Raw genomic sequence first — 14,532 nt, 5'->3', positions numbered from 1 at the left:
CCCTACCATCACACTAATAAAAACAATATAATTTTGTGAATTTTAGTGAAAGTGAAAATCGGCTTTCCCAATGCAGGGTTGAAGCCACTGACTGAAACTTTCCCCAGCACTGGATATATTAAAAACATTGCATAAATTACCAACAGCAGCACAGTGGCTAAATGGTTAGCACTTTTGCCTGGCAGTACTAGGGTCGTTGGTTCGATTCCCATCCACGGCACTACCTGCCTGGAGTTTGCATGTTCTCCCTGTGCCTGCGTGGGTTTACTCTGGTTTCCTCCCACACACCGAAGACATGCTGGTAGATTTATTGGCTCCTCTCTAAATTGTCCCTAGTATGTGTATGTATGAATGTGAGTTAGGGACCTTAGATTGTACACCCCTTGAGGGTTAGGGACTGATATGAATGTACAATTTATGTGTAAGGCGCTGCATAAATTGACAGCACTATAGAAGTACCTGAAATAAATAAATCAGCAATAAAGGACAGCCGTCTGGATGGTTTACATGTCTATATACAAAACCAAGGATTTTCCTTTTTCTTTTTTTTTATAGTGGTGCTAGCTATTGTAAAAATAGAAAAGAGCTATCGCTGCAATATTCATCTCCTCTCCAGTCCTGTTCCCCACAGTTATTTAATTCCACCACTAGGTGTTCTTTTGTAGGTGTGTGGAGAGGTGCAGCATGGCGTGGGCAGTAAATACACAGAATCCGGTTGCAGTAGCTTGGAACTTGTGAAGAGAATGCCAATGTGTTGGAATACAATGTTCATGTATTTTGTGCAACAACTACATCAGTATTCAGTAGAAATATATTCTTCAAACAGTAAATGGCAGTGTTTATAAGTTTGTTGCTGCATCTATGGTATACTATATGTCTTTTCTCTGAATAAAGTTTCCTGCTTCCTTGTTGCAGTGAAGCAGAAAAGCACATGTGGATTGTGCACTGTTTGTTTTGTAGGGCTATATGAGGTGGAAAAAAGGTTTGAAACTAGTTTTGTAACATGCCAACAGATAGAAGCCCAAGGCTGCATGCACAGTCACAGGGATCACCAGCCTTCATAAGTCAGTGTGCCAAAAGACCTTGTCCTGTGTACATCGGGAGCTGTACAACTGGTGCTATTCGGACCATGTGCATTACCATGTCTGCTATTTCATCATGGACAGCAAGTTAGCACAAAGAGAAAATGTGAAATTCTGCGTGAAACCCGTACACCACAAGTTTCATCACTGGTAATGATGCTCGACATGAAGCACGGGTCACCCACGGCACACAGATTTTTTGGTAGACTTCGATGCAGCGTTTTATTCTGCTCCTGGGTCGGCAGCCTGGGGACGAACTTGGCAGCAACACGGGGCATGTTCAAATCACATGTGAGGATTGCCTGGACTGTTACGTATGACACACCAACAATGGCAGCGATGTTGTGGATTGTTCTCCAACAATCATCATGCACAAGTTCCTGAATGGTCTTGACATTTTCAGGGGTTGAGCTCATTGAAGTTCTTCCTGATATCTCATCATCTTCCAGTGATGTTCTTCTGCTCTTGAAGCACACGTCCTCCTCAAAACACCTTGAACGACTCATTACAGCATCACTGTAAACTTGCTAAATTACGTCAATTGTCTGTGCGGCAGATTTGCCCAGTTTCACACAGAATTTCATGTTTTTTCTTTGTTCTAGCTTGCTGTCCATAATGAAATAGTAGATGTGGTAACGCATGTGGTCAGAATAGCACCAGTTGCACAGCTCCTGATGTACACAGGATGATGTCTTTTGGCACACTGACAAAGCCTATGTGCACATCCCAAAGGAAAAACATACAAAATGAGATGCACTCGCAGAAGGTGTACTTGTGGGGTATAGTAAATCTCAAAAGGGATACATAATTTTACACCAAGACAAAAACAAGCTGACCATCAGTAGAAGTGTAATTGATGAAACTTCAGTGTGTTAAATATTTCATGAACTAACACAAACTCTTCAAACTGAGGGAAATTCCACATCAGTGCCACAAAGTGACGCAGAAATAGAAATGAACTTAGACAATACAAATATTGCAAAAGAAGAAACAAAGCCACAAACGGCTTCAATCAGAATATCCACTAGAAGCAATAAAGTCATCCTAGACAAACGTCTGTCCTATGTTCTCATAGTACTAAAACCAGAGCCTGATTCATGGAATGAGATGCAAAAATTTCCAAGCCATGAGAAACAAAAGTGGATCAGAGCTGCTGATGAAGAGATGACATCTCTCAGTGAGCTGTAGACATGGACACTTTCAGAACTACCTCATGGTAAGCTAGCAAACAGCTGCATATGGATTTTAAGGCCAAATGTTACTCTGTGGGCAAGGTCTGTAGGTAGTTAGAAAGGTCTGCACAGTTAGTGGAAAAAGGGTACTTACAAAATTCGGTGAAGATTACAATACTACGTTTGCTCCTGTTGCAAAACAAAGTACTTTCAGAACACTATTAACAGTAGAGGCTTCTCGAAAATTGGTTGTGAAGCACCATTATATCACAACATTCTTCTTTAATGGTGATAACGAAGAGGAAATACTGTATACATTCCAAACTGGTTTAGAGGCACTTACGGGTCTTGCAGAGGAGGGTGATCAAAAACACCAGTGTTTTTATTGTCAACATTTCGATGAAGCTCAGTCCATCTTTCATAAGACACCCAAGAAGAGGAAATACTGTATATATGACACAACCAGAAGGATACATGAAAAATTGAGAAGAGCATCTTGTGTGCAAGCTGCAGAAATCTCTTTATTGACTCATGCAATCAGCTTGAGCATGGAATTTAAAAATAAATAGTCTTGCTAGACGAAGGATTCATGCAAAGCAGAACTGATCTATGTCTATACTCAAAATGCGTAGATTCTAAATATATGTACATTTTACTCTATGTGGATGACTTGATTGTTGCTCACAAAATGATCAATACAGGCAGTGGGGACATTGCTATATATTGCAACCATTACACATCCAGACATCACAGCTGCCATGTTGCTTCTTTGTAGACGCATGAGTTAACCACGTCAGAGACTGGACATCAATTGAGAGAGTCACGCGATATCTCAAACAAACAAAATACTTGAATCTGAAACTCTCTGCAGTTGGTGATTTGAACCTTGTAGGATGTGTGGACTCTGTGGTTTCTTGTTCAAATTAGAAAACAGTTCTATATCGTGGTCCAGCAAGAAGCAGATCTCAGCAGCTTTCTCTTCTACAGAGGCAGAATAGATTACTGCTGCCTATGCCAGTCAAGAAACTGTGTGGTTATGTAGATTGCTTGAAGATCTTGGAGAGCCAGTGTCCCAGCCTACAATCTTATATGAGGACAATCAAGGATGTATCAAAATTGCCACCAATGAGAAGATCAATTTAAGAACAAAGTGCATTGACGTCAGACATCATTACATTCATGGTCTGGGTAAACAAATGTAATTGTGCTTACATATGGTAAGAGTAATAACATCTATATAAAGAAAAAGTGCAGCGCTAGATGTAAATACAACTAAACATATTAAAACAACATGCTGAATGGACATAAAATAGACATATAATAGAAATAAAATCAAGTGCAAAATAGTGAATTGCACTGGGTGAATTACAATGAGTGAATGTCCCAAAATGATTCAAACGCCAACATGGAAAACCAATAGATCCAATTGAAGTTCGTGAAAACGGAAATCCGGTGTATCACACAGTGGATAATGGGTATAAAGAATGCGCACTCACCAGAAGTGCGTCAAAAATGCGCATATAAGATATCCTCTCTCATCAGGTAGTGGTCATCTACTGCCAGAACAGGGTCAGAGTAATGCACCATCCAATCTCATCCAGGGTAGGTACTCCAAATTCATTTTGGGACATTCACTCATTGTAATTCACCCAGTGTAATTCACTATTTTGCACTTGATTTTATTGCTATTATATGTCTATTTTATGTCCATTCAGCATGTTGTTTTAATATGTTTAGTTATATTTACATCTAGCGCTGCACTTTTTCTTTATATAGATTGATTGGAAGGTTTGTCCTTGGTTGCCTTTTTGGTGTTCTAGCGGCTATTTTCTGTAGTCTCAGATAATGCTAGCCTACTATTTCTCTAAAGAGTAATAACATGATTGCAGATGCTTTGACAAAACCGCTTACAAGAAACAGATTTGTATAACTGAGATCCAAAATGGGACTAATATAAGGAGTTGTTGTTAAGCAGGAGTGTTGGAATACAATGTTCATGTATTTTTGTGCAACAACTACATCAGTACATCAGTATCACTATTCAATAGATATATTCTTCAACCAGCAGATGCCAGTGTTTGTATCTGCATCTATGATAGAACTGTATGTTATTTCTCTATAATAAAGTTCCTGTTTCCTGTTAGCAGAGAAGCAGCAGATAAACACATGTGGACTGTGCATTGTCTGTTCTGTAGGGCTATATACAGAATCTTGCAACAAAAATCAATGTTGACACCGGAGGGAGACAAAGCCCCCCAGAACTCCACTGGGATCTTTATTGTGGTGGTACTTAAAGTGCTTCAAGACTACCCTTGTTTAATTTTTTTTTTAAAGGTAGCATTTAATATTTTAACATAGAAGGAACAAACAGACATTGTTCAGGTACAAACAGTGTACAGTATAAGGAACAAATTTCCAAGAAGTATATTGCAACAATACATGAAAATGCACATAAGGAAAGAAACACATCGAGAGTTTCATGGAGGAAGTAATTCAGATATTAAAAAATAAAGAGAGCTGATAGCCATACAAAAAAAACCTTGCACCCAACTGCCATATAGAAATGTGGGCAACAAGTGTACATAAACATTCACATGGTATAGTAGCTTCTGAGTCTAGCAATGGGGTCCAAATCTAATTAAATTTCTTTGGGCAAACTCTAACTTCATATGTCGATTTATACAGCAGGATTGCCTGATTGATAAAGCTAAGCCATTGTGCTAAAGAAGAAGAGGTTTGGGATTTCCACTGGATTGCTATCAATTTCATAGTGTAAAAAAATACCAGAGGTGGTTTATACAATTCGGTATGCTGTCTTCCCCTATATAAGTCAGTAAACAGCAGAGAGGATTTCAATTATTAGGTAGTTGGGTTACTCAGTGGATACAATTGTGACCTCGAACCAAAAGGCCCATATGGGAGGACAGTCCCAGACCATATTATAAAACGTACTTTCACTGGAGGAGCAGTATGGACAGAAAGGAGACTGCTGTCTACCCATTTAGAAAAGGACATATGGGGTGTGATATGAACGATAAAGAAATTTCATCTGAATGACCTTGTCTCTAGATTAGATAACCATAGGCACCTGTATGGGAAGAATTTCCTGCCAGACCCATTCTGTTAAGTCACGGATATTTCTCCGCTGATGAGATTCTGTTACCAAAGTCTGTTTTTTGGAGTGGAGTAATGAAGAGAAAAAACGTAGAAACAAGTTTACAGTAATTGGGATCAGAGAGTAATTTCTCCAGCTTAAAAATTTGTAGGATCATATTAACCATTTCAAACTGTGCAGATGCAATATGGTGTAACTCTAAACATCTAAAATATACTGTATGGGGGAGCCTGTAGTCCCGCCTGAAAGTCTAGAAAGGATTTAAATGTACCCATATGGTAGAGATAGGAAATGTGCTTCACTCCATGTCTCACCCAAAATGACCCATCTGTACATAAAAAGAATTTCCTTAAGCATGGATTATGCCATAGAGGGGTGTTAGGTGAACACCCACTATCCTCCCTAGAAGGAAGCAGTTTGGAAACTTTAAATGTACAAAGTGTCATGGCAAGTATATTAGTTATTTTCCACATTTTAGTCTCCTCTTTTAATTTTAGCAATGTATTCTGTAAGCCACCTGATGGTGCCTGGATGTACGGCTCACATACAGAAGGTTGCACAGGCAATTCAGCATGTACACCACTGCCTCTGTCATGCAGATAATAAAGCTGTGTATATATCGCTTCTCGGCCTTTTGGCTAAGATCAAGTGTAGTATCTGTTCCTATCAGTGTCCAGTGGGGGTGCTACCGACCATTCTAGTTTACGGGGATGGTTGTTGTACAGTACCCTCACTGGTATGATGGGGGTCCGGAAGGCTAGTACCGGAGGGACAGAAACCAGGGAGCGCCATGATTCGTTCTGGGGCCTTGGGAGTAATTCCTCTGGGGAGACCGGAAAGACCCAGTTCCTCCTGGTTTGAGCATGCTACCTTGGTCTGGCCTGGGGTCGGGGACGCAAAAAGTCCGCAAACTCAGTGCCCCCTGGGGAAGACGCTCTCAGGGGTGTCACTAGTAACACTTGGGTGTGGGACCCCACGGTGTGAAGATGACACATGGCCACTGTTTTTCACCTCTTTTTGCACAGCGCCCTAAGGACCAGGTCTTTTGGCTGAGTCCAGGGCAATTTTTGCTACAGGCCTCAGGGCCTGGTCTGTGCACTATTAGGCACGGTACGACTTTTTTATTTTATTTTATTTATTTAAACCACTCCCACGTTTTGTCACTTTTTGCTTTCTTATGTGTGTGTTTTTTCACGGATGGAGGGTGTGGGTCCTCGGGCCTTACCTGAAGTCTAGGGGGAGGATGTGTGGCCATACGGTTCCTTCCTCCCCTGATCCCTAGGGGGTTTTCTCTTCGGGAGAACCCCCTTGCCTAGTACTGGATGTCCGGCTTCGGCTGGGCATAAGGAACGGTGGTCCACCAGGCCTTTTGGCCAGGAGGACCAAATGGGAACCTTGTCCCTGTCAGGAGCTTCGTGCCCCGGGGGATCGGGTGAACGGTCCAACCCTTTCGGGGGTAGGACAAACACACCCCTAAGTGCACGTTTTTCGTGTGTGTGTTTCTGCACTTGCACTTTTTTGCGGACACTTACGGGTTTTTACGTTATAGTTCCACGTTTGCGGACTTAAAAAAAAAAAAAAAAAAAAAAAAAAAAAAAATAAAGCTGTGTATATTATACTTTTTGTCAGTGGCACAGGACACTAATTCCTTCCTCCTCTTCATATTTATTTCAGAGGTCTTACATGCGCTACATTTGCCACAAGAATAAACTTCTGATAAAAATTAATTGTGGCTGATATTTTTGGGAGGGATCAATCACCCCTGGAGCTAACAGGTCTCTTAAATTAGGAGCTTTTCTGTAAATTAACAAGGGGCATTAAACCTGGACCCAAGACTTTATCGTTCTGTAATATTCCCCATTGTTAATTAATAATCTTCTCTACATGTTTATATTGTACATTATAAACCAAAATGGTCGAAAAGTCATTTTCCAATCCCTTCACATTAGTGGGGGCATTATTTCTAAATAATACACACCTATCCAATTCCAGTACCTATTTTACCTCCTGTATAATCTTGTCTTAATGATAACCTTTCTGTAAAATACTTTTGACCAAGAATCTCGGATTGCTGTAAAAAATCTTCCTCAGAGGCACGATTTCGTCATAATCTGATGAGCTGTCTGATGAATTATCCTCCGGGTATACTAAATAAGACGTGATGACTATCACTATTCAGTGAAATGTAACTGTTAAGATCTGTAGGTGTGACGTGTGTCTTTGTACCAACCTCATCTAGTCAACAATTTGTCATCTAGTCTTCTCATAGGAGGCAATAAATTGGCCTCTTCCTCTTCTCAAATTGTAAATATGTCATCTATGAAGCGCTTGTAGCATTTAGGCTGTTGTGGTTTATTATTAAACACTACATTAACCTCCCAATATGCCATAATAAATGGCTACACTGGGAGAACAATGAGCTCCCATAGCAACTCCCATGACTTGTTGGTAATATTGTTTATTGTACCAAAAATAAGAGACCCCCGTCGAGAGATGAAGATTCTTGACAGGGGTCCCAAATTTTCTTTGGTTAAAAACATGAACAAATTTGACATCTACAATAATATACATAAGTTGGTGAGCACTTTGAAATTTAAGAAATATTTCTTATTCAATCCTAATACTAGGACCCCCCCCCCCCCATGATAGTGAAGGGCATCATTCCTCATTAAAGTAGTTATAAATCCTAACCATTTTTACCTTAATGCATTCCTTGCATTAAGGTACAAAATGTTTAGGCATCAGTATCCCCCTGCATCCCCCCTTTTACTTACATGAGCCCTTATTTGGTCCATCGCTGTATATGTCTGTTGCTCATCTCTCCCCTCGCTTCCGGGTCTCACTGTCTTTGATGGGGCACTGGGAGCCATTGGCTCCCACTGCTGTGAATCAAAGTCAGAGATGAGGGAGTGGGCGCGAGGCTGAGTCCCATTGTATCTGTCAATGAACAGAGCGGGGCTCGGGAGCAAGAACTCACAGGTGCCCCCATGGGAACGGATTGCTATGGGGGCACTAGACAGAGAGGAGGAGCCAGGAGCACCGGTGGGGGACCCTAGAGGAGGAGGTTTGGCGACGCTCTGTGCAATTCCATTTCACAGAGCAGGTAAGTAGAGACATTTGTTATTTGAAAAAAAAATTGCCTTTACAACCACTTTAAGGAATAAATCTGTTTTCAACCCTCAAAACAAAGATAAATATGTAGAACTGCCTTGGAATGTGGTGTTAGGGGTTCTGGATAGTTTGCAATTAGGTACAGAGTCCCAGTGGGATCAAGAAATGGATTGAGGAGTTATAAAAGAAAAATTATTTACTGATTTGCCCTGCTGACAAAGGGGGGGATGAATTTGGTTATGACTAAAATGTATTATAGAAATGAAATGGAAAAATGAAGTTAGGAGACTGTGATAGGTTTGAGAGATTTATCATAGCTTAGAGAGTAGCATGATTGTTGAGTATAAAGAAGGATTGCAAAAACTGGTTCCATGGGCCTGTAGCACCCCAGTAATTTTTTTCTTCCCAAAATACACTGAGAACCCACCAGAGAGATCCATAGTAAAAAGGGTTGATTCTATCACTTCCCATTTGGGTCAATATATAAATTATTTCATGCAACTTTTAGCCTGTTCTACAGATGCTTATTTGCATGATATTGAACATGTATTGCAGATTCTAGAGGATATGCCCTGTTCTGACTCCATATTGGTTACAGCAAATGTCGGCTCTTTATACACAATAATTAAACATGAAGATGTGTTATCCTCGGTAAAATGGGCATTGGAGACATCAGGACTACCCAGGAAAAGTAGAGTTACCGAAGGATAGTTTACAGTTCAGGTTACAGCATAACTATTTTTTGTATAATAATCAATATTTAGCCAACTAAAAAACAAAATGGCAACCGTCCCAACCTATAACCAGCCTTAGCAGTAAGGTGCACATGGAAGGGCAATGCACATCGAAAAACAAAAGATTTCCCAGCAACACTTACCAGCCAGCTTGCGAAACAACCATTTTGGCCCTGTCTAGCAATATGCGTTAAAAAAAGAGGGTTTTGCAAATACATGCATAAGCCACAGTCCCACGCGAAGGGTCCTCTGTATACTGTGGACCTAACTAAAATTTCCAAAGCCTCCATAGTAGGAGCACATGTATAAATGGATAGGTTAAGGACAGGTGTGACTGAAGGAGCCTATCCCTCCTTAAAGGTACAGGGACGCACGTCATGCCCAGCTATACCAAAATGACAGCAAAGGCATCCAGTGCGTCCCTGTGTCCAATTTAGCCAACTACAAAACAAAATGGCAACCGTCCCAACCTATAACCAGCCTTAGCAGTAAGGTGCACATGGAAGGGCAATGGACATCGCAAAACAAACAATTTCCCAGCAACACTTACCAGCCAGCTTGCAAAACAACCAATTTGACCCTGTCTAACAGTATGCGTTAAAAACAGAGGGTTTTAACACATACTGTTCGACAGGGCCAAATTGGTTGTATCGCAAGCCGGCTGGTTTTGTTTGTTTTGCAATAATCAATATTACCAACAAGTCAGAGGAGTTGCTTTGGAGATTGTTTTGTTCCCAATGTAGCCAATATTTTTATGGCACACTGGGAGGCTAATGTACCACAACAGCTTAAGTGCCACAAGCGCTTTATAGACAATGTGTTTATGAATTGGGAATGGGATGAGGCCAGTTTATTTTCTTTCATGAGAAGACTAGATTAGTATATTAAAAATATAGTTTTAACATGGAAAACAAATGATAAGAGTAACAGTTACAGCTCTTTGGTGTTGTCATCACATTTGTTGGTTATCTAATATACCCAAGATTGAATATTTAAGATTACAACAGAATTGCACCTCTGAGGAAGATTTTTTTAATAGGATTTTTAGCCTGTAAAACATTGCACCAGCGATCAGTAGATCGCTGGTGCCATGCAGGTCTCCTGCAGAACTGTCAGAATATCTGCTTGCCATATGGAATGTATGAGCAAGCAGAAATTCTGACATGAAGCTTCAATGAACTACCACGGCACTCCACAGCGCTGTGGTAGTTCATTAAAAACTACAAGCCCACAGCCGCTTAGGCTGTCGTGATTTGTAGGCACTCATTCACAGAATACTGTGAATGAGTGATGCGGCCGTGTGGGCAGAGCCCCACATGGCCACGCTGTTTGCAAATCTGACAGATAGTACAGGGAAACGTCTACTGTGTGCACGCGCTGTGTGACCTTATTAATAATAGGAGGTCAGAGGTGGAGGTGAGCATATTGTGATGATCACATGGTGGATTGCACTTTTTTCACTTGGTGGCATATGGACTAAGAAGATTTTTTGTGTGATCACAGCACTATTGGGTAGCGCTACACTATACTGTCTCTTTAATTAAATTTTTGGGTGGAGTGAAATCACTAATAAAGTGTTTAGCTTGCAACCTTAGTATTTTCTTTATGTTTGTATGTAAGAACTGTGCAGATTGATTTTTCATTATGGCTAGCTTTACTGTCATGGGCCCCCTTCCCTTACAATGTGATGATGCATGGGCCCCCTTCCCTTAGAGCAGTGGTTCTCAACCTTCCTAATGCCGTGACCCTTTAATACAGTTCCTCATGTTGTGGTGACCCCCAACCATAAAATTATTTACCCAGTAATTATAATTCATGAGAGTCATTTTACCTCCAATACTGCTGCTTTCAACACAGTAGTTGCTTTTAACAGAGTAGCTACTTTCAACACAGCAGCTGCTTTCTACACAGTAGCTGCTCTTTATACATCGGAAATATGTGTTTTCGGATGGTCTTAGGGGACCCCTGTGAAAGGGTCGTTCGACCCCCAAAGGGGTCGCGACCCACAGGTTGAGAACCACTGCCTTAGAGTGTTAATGTTGGCGTTGCTCTCTGAATCACTGAGAGCCACCCAGTCCTGGAGAAGAGACAATGAGCACTCTATGTATGACCATCCTGAAGATACGAGGAAAGGATACATTTTGAGGGCTTTAAGGATCATACTGTTGAAAGCTTCTAGCTGTGACCTTCTGTGTTTGATTGTAGCTACTTTTAAATCCCTTTACAAGTTTTCAGCTACTTCCACCCTTCTTTTCTGGTAGACCAAAGTTTAGTTTTGAATGTCCCTGAGTTACCTGTAGGCTGGTGACGTTCAGCTTCCCTGCACAGGTGACGCTGTTTGGCGGCAGCCATGTGAAGAGAGGCCTCCGTAGGTGCCATAAGGAGAGGAGATGTCCATTTGGATGCTGCAGCTCTGGATTACCTTAGCAGCCATCTTCACTGTGGGCAGTACTACTAAATAGCACTGGCCCCTTTCAGTTGGTGCTCATTTGCGAAGTGGCAAGATCAGGGACTGGAACCTACTGGTGAGAGACAGTGTGCCTAGTGAAGGGAGAGGTTTCAGTAGAGGAGGGATAGATTGGGGACTGCTCACCTGTGTCACCACCAGGAGCTTTTCCACATTCAGGTGCCTTGTTGCCAGATCAGCGTCCAGCCACCTCCTCTATCAGATGTTGCCCAGCTGCATAAGTGTTTATGGGTATCCTCTGCACAACTCTCTGTAAGTTCTGCCAGGCCAGTTTTGGCCATGTACACAGAGTCTGTTACCACCTTGTCGGAACATTTATGTTAATACACTTTACTGTGATTCTTGGTCTCCATGAAATTCTCTCTTCTCTGGGTACCAAACGCTTGGCCTCACCCAAAGTTAAAGCGGGTGTTATATCAGCACCCAACACAGAGATCAAAAAGTGATCTGAATGTTCACATTAATTTCTATTGTTATATAAGTTATCACCATTTTTTAATGCGCTAGATCTGACCTCGATCTTTTACAGTCTATCCACACAGTAATATTCTGTGTTTCTGAAATGTAATGTTCATTATCCACAATAATGAAATAGCCTGCACAGGCTCTTGAATTTGTCATCAACTATTAGAAAAAAATAAAGCTTGGTCTGTCCGAATGTTTCAGGATGTCAGCCATAATCAATGACATAATCCTAAACATAAAATTTATTTAACCCGTACACCTTATTGGAGTTCTCCATACTGAATGCTGGTACTCCTGCACTGATGAGAGTAAGGCTGTGTCTTGTAGGAAACTCCACACAGTCTATTCCCTTGTGGGATAATAGGAAGACTTAAGTACTGTAGGAAAACCAATGTTTGGGTAAGGAATGTGAAGATCCCAGGCCCAGGGTGAAGGGTGGCCCTGTGGGAACCAACCACCAGGATAACACACAGGCTGAGGGTTTTAAGAAACCCATAATCAGGCTGAGACATCTGCTAGGTGCTGTAGGGTACTTGCCAACCTCTTGGCATTAAAGGTGAGCAGTGTTCTGTGGGGAACCCCATCCTGTCCCTCAGGGAATGAAGGGTAGACTGAGCACTCTAGGAAACCCAACAGGTGCCTGTACATAGCTGCAAAAGCCCCTTTATATGCTACGTTTATAACTATAGCACCACTTCTATCACTTTCTCATCATTTCTTCTGTGCTCTCCTCTTCACAGGTAGTGACTGCTGCTTGGTATATCCATGTGTACAAACCCCATGCCATGTATGACTGTTACTTGACACTTCTATTGATCTATGGTAGATGCTCTAATATCCTTTAAGTCAGTGGTTCTCAACCTGTGGGTCGCGACCCCTTTGGGGGTTGAACGACCTTTTCACAGGGGTCACCTAAGACCGTCGAAAAACACGTATTTCCGATGTGTAAAGAGCAGCTACTGTGTAGAAAGCAGCTGCTGTGTTGAAAGCAGCTACTCTCTTAAAAGCAGCTACTATGTTGAAAGAAGCAGTATTGGAGGTATAAACGACACTTCATGAATTATAATTACTGGGTAAATAATTTTATGGTTGGGGGTCACCACAACATAAAGAACTGTGTTAAAGGCTCACGGCATTAGGAAGGTTGAGAACCACTGCTTTAAGTGTTTCTATATTTTTGGTGATTGACTCTCACCTTTTTCCTTTAGTGATCAAAGAATCAATTATGTTTTATGACTTTGGCCTGTGTCTGTGGCTGGCCTGGTTTTTTTGACAATTTCCCCTTCCATTCAAGTGTCTCTTATCAGTTTTTAATTGATCAATTGACAAATGCTTCCTGCCTCATCTCCCTATAAATTCAGATCAGCTCATGGGAAAGTCGCACACAAAGGTCAAGTCACAGAAAGCCTTTTTCTTGTTTAAGTGTTTTTAGAAAAAGCGCTAAAGCAATTTTAACGCAGCAGTATGGAGCTACAACAAGAAGAAATTTGTTCCACTCTGAAAAGACTGCAAACAAACCAACATTTTATAAATTGTTTTTTGTGAAGTTTGAATACCACTCTCTTTTCCCTCTGAACAATATTATCATCAGTGCATCTACAGTAACAGTACATCTAATGACCAGCTAACAGTAACTTGATCTAATTAACAGTAAGCTAATCAACAGCCAGGTACCCAGACCAAATTTAATTAGTCCAGTAGCCTGAAGCCTACATAGGAGTACATGAACAGAGACCAATGTGGCCAGCTCTTTCAACAAACAAATATATATAATCAAAGAATAAATGGTGAGCGCAAGACAAAAAAAGGAAAAAGTAAAGTAGCTAGCACAATGTGGCAAACCCTCTGTCTCCACCAAAACAAAACACTATAATATCAATGTGCAGCGCTAATAAAAATGTGTGTTATAATCAATGATAACCAGTGTGATAGTAAAAGAGAAAGGAAATATCATAAAAAAGAAATAGAGAATAGTGAATACTCCAATGAAGAAACAAAATTGACGGTATAACAAATGAAAATATATAAGTCCTCTAAATATCATAATAGTCCCCAAAATAGTGATGTGATCAAATCAACAAAATGTAGTGACTTCTGTAACTTCTGCACTGCACATCCACCATAATGCACTCACCAGAAGTAGGTAGCAAGCAAGCCCAAAGTGGAATGACACTAAGGGGTGTTCCTGCTTGTTCCTCCTACCGGTGACCCAGTTGAAGGTGGGATCTCTCCAGAAGCCAGTGATACACCAAATGGACAATCAAAAGTAGAGTAGCCAAGTCTCCATCTGCAGCCCACAATGAACCAAGGAAAGGGATTCCTCCTAGAGGGCAAGCTCATAGACCGAGCTCGGAGACAGTATCATCAGTGTAGTATGTTTTATTAA

General features: G+C 41.1%; 1 pseudogene; it reads left to right on the top strand.

The window, feature by feature from the left end:
- Positions 1-5,987: 5,987 nt before the first annotated feature.
- On the top strand, positions 5,988-6,102 carry LOC149436805 (U2 spliceosomal RNA; annotated as a pseudogene).
- The last annotated feature ends 8,430 nt before the right edge of the window (positions 6,103-14,532 follow it).

This window comes from Staurois parvus, unplaced genomic scaffold (genome assembly GCF_062004578.1).
Source record: "Staurois parvus isolate SC_StPar_1 unplaced genomic scaffold, SC_StPar_1.0 ptg001336l, whole genome shotgun sequence".
In the NCBI taxonomy this organism is placed as follows: Eukaryota; Metazoa; Chordata; class Amphibia; order Anura; family Ranidae; genus Staurois; species Staurois parvus.
The sequence above is the reverse complement of the archived record's forward strand: the minus strand, read 5'-3'. Positions and strand labels throughout refer to the sequence as shown.